Raw genomic sequence first — 3,567 nt, forward strand, 5'->3', positions numbered from 1 at the left:
TGGGAAGAATGTTTACCTCATGTTGAATTTGCTTACAATCGTTCGCTGCATTCTACCACTAAGATGTGCCCATTTGAGATTGTTTATGGTTTTGTACCACGTGCACCTATTGATTTGTTGCCTTTACCATCTTCTGTGCAAAATAATTTGGATGCTACAAACCGTGCTGAATTGATACTAAAATTGCATGAGACTACTAAAGACAACATAGCACGCATGAATACTAAGTATAAAATTGCTGGGGATAGAGGAAGAAAACATGTTGTGTTTGATGTTGGTGATCTTGTTTGGTTGCATTTGCGCAAAGATCGTTTTCCTGAATTGCGCAAGTCAAAACTAATGCCACGCGCTGCTGGTCCTTTTAAGGTGTTAGAGAAAATAAATGATAATGCATATAAACTTGAGCTTCCTGCAGAATTGGGTCCGGTTAGTCCTACTTTTAACATTGCAGATTTGAAGCCTTACTTTGGTGAAGAAGAGGAGTTTTCGTCGAGGACGACTTCAATTCAAGAAGGGGGGCATGATGAGGACATCCCATCTCTTGATACAACCGCTGTACCTACAGCGACACAAATACAAGGACCAATCACTCGAGCTCGTGCCAAACAACTGAACTATCAGGTACTTTCGTTTCTTGGAACTATTCCTCACATACACGAGAATATGATGCTGCCTAAATCAGATATGTTTGTTACTCTTAGGAATGATGGACCAAGCATGGATGAGGAGGACAAGCATTGGAGCATGATCACACATGGAGGAGATGGCAGCAAGCACTTGAGGATTGAAGATGATGCCACAAGTGGAGATTTCAGGACTTTGAAGCCACCATAAGAAGAGATGAAGACATGGACGAAATATAGAGTTCTCCACTTCATAATTTCGTCCATAGCATAATATGGTGCTGCGTCACCTTTAGTTTTGGGCCAGGCCCATGTCATTTTCGCAGGAATTAAGACCCTCGCTGGTCAGGCTGATCGTGCACCCGCAAGATCAGTAACTCCCGGAGATTGTCCTAGCGATTGCATTGGCGCACGAGCTTTGCACGTGTAGTCGGATCGTCAAGCACGAACTCCACCAACAAATCGACGCTATCATACTCTCATCGAAAGATCGGCCACCTTTGCCCTATCAGAGACCGGTGGGGAGGACGAATCAAGGAGTGGGAGAGAGAGTGTAAACACTAGAATCTCTCACTACCAAATCCATACATCCACAAGGGTTGCCTTGATTACAGAGGGATGATACCCAAGGGAGACTAAGCTCAAAGTTAGGTTTGAGTTCTAAACAAGTCTAAGGGGAAAAAGGGGTGTCCAAGGTGCTTATATAGCGGTACAAGGCGACACGGGCCGAAAAGGCACAAAGGAAAACGTTTAGGGCCGAAAAGTAGTCTTCAGTCGTGCAGGCCGGTCAGGAGGCCGGTTGGACCGGACCTGGGACCGGGTCGTCCGGTCGGTGACCGGATCCTGGACCGTGCAGTAACCGGGCTAGGTTCTGGAGCCCCGGGAAGTCGTCCGGATGGCACCGGTTGGTGGCCCGGTTGGGGACCGGGTGGCCCGGTCAGGCGGCCGGTCGACCGGATTCTGTGCCGGGTGGCCCGGTCAGGAGGCCGGTCAGACCGGATTCTGGACTGGCCGCTCATCGTCTCTTCCTTGCGTTCTTGGGGCGACTTCGGGTCCAGCTCCGTGTACATCTTCTCGATCAGCTGCTCCTCTCCTTCCCTTGACCATGACGTACCGTCCTCTCCATGATCTTGATGCTCCACGTACCTAATGACACAAAGGGTTTCGGCATGAGGTAGCATTCCATCCAATGGGGTATCTAGGTCGAGGGAAGTGAGGAGCGAGTTCACCTTGTCGTGTAGAGCTTTAACTCGAGCCCTTGTCATTGGTCCACTTGGGGGACTTGTTGGTCTTGGTGAGGAGGTGTCCGAAGGCCACCCCGCATCAGTTGTCGACAACAATGATAACATGTTAAACATGCTTTGCCCAAAATGTTTGCACTATTCCATGTTCCTTGCATCCAAGATTGTGAATAATGACTCTTTCTTATGCTTGGTATGCAAGAATGCTTATTTCTTTGTCCATGAGATGGCCCCCATAGCCTTCTCACTTTTTGATGATCCTAAGTTACCACATGCCATGAATGCACCTTCTTGCCATATGCACCATCACCATGCATTTCATAGTAACTTGCTTCACACTAATGGTGATGTGCACAAGACATGGAACATCATGATGGATGATGTATTCATCTACCATGCACACACGCTTTTTGTTTTCTCCATTGTGTGTATAGGTACCCGAACGACAACATCCACCGCCACGGAGCATGAGTTGACGACACGTGCCATTGAGAGCTACCCCACCACGGACGAACTCCATCACCAAACCCGCGGGATTCAAACCAAAGGGTATGTTTCCCAACGCCTTCGCCATCGTGTGTTTCCGACATTTCTTGTCGAGCTTCCGGTTTGGTCCAATTCCTCGTCACCTCTTGATGCGGGGTGTCCTTCGGACACCTCCTCACCAAGACCAACAAGTCCCCCAAGTGGACCAATGACACGGGCTCGGGCTAAAGCGATACATGACAAGGTGAACTCGCTCCTCACCACCCTTGACCTTGGTACCCCTTTGGATGGATTGCTACCTCATGCCGACGTGCTATGTATCATTAGGTACCCCTTTGGATGGACCTAACCCGCGGGACTCACACCAAAGGGTATGTTTCCCAACGCCTTCGCCATCGTGTGTTTCCGACATTTCTTGTCGAGCTTCCGGTTTGGTCCAATTCCTCGTCATCTCTTTTGCCTCTTATGCAACATATCTTGACACATCTTGTTGGCACAATGGTTGTTGTATGTATTGATGTTATCATCATACACTCCGAGAATCTCAAGGACCATGTCATACATGTGAGAGACACCTTATGCATCTTGTGCCACATGTCACTCATAAAGTTGCTCTTCTTTGGATTTCTCATTTCATCTTTGGCATTTGCAATGGATTCTTTCACACTTGAGGACACTCATACTCGGCTCAAGCCAACCATACTCTCCCAAGTTCGAAGTCTCCATCGCTTTGCCATTGCACATAACAATTTTGCCCCAAATTTTGCCGCCAATACTTGCCTTTTGATTGTTCCATTTGTGTGGGACAATGCTACACACAACATTTTTGACACCCTCCAAAGCAAACTTTTACTTGCACAAATTTTTGTCCTACCACATTTTGGATACATCGACACTCTTTTGATCACCATTTTTGCCCAATGCCTTTTGGAGAAACGACTTGATGCTTCGTATTTGATTGAGAGCCTCTTGTTCGCCGGTCACCAAATTGGCATCTACAAGCTTTCCTTTTGCAAGTTGTTTTTCCCCTTGTTCTTCTTCGACCGAGACTTGGCCCCTCCACCACTACATGGGAGACACGTTATGGACTACAACAAAGACGCCCGCACTACGACGAGCATCCCTAAGGACACAAGGGCACCTATACAAGTCCTTCCCGTCTACCTCATCGGTGAGGAGGAGCAAGAGTCGAGGACGACTCTTCCCCAAGGGGAGAT

The sequence above is a fragment of the Lolium perenne genome, chromosome 5, assembly GCF_019359855.2.
Source record: "Lolium perenne isolate Kyuss_39 chromosome 5, Kyuss_2.0, whole genome shotgun sequence".
NCBI lineage: Eukaryota > Viridiplantae > Streptophyta > Magnoliopsida > Poales > Poaceae > Lolium > Lolium perenne.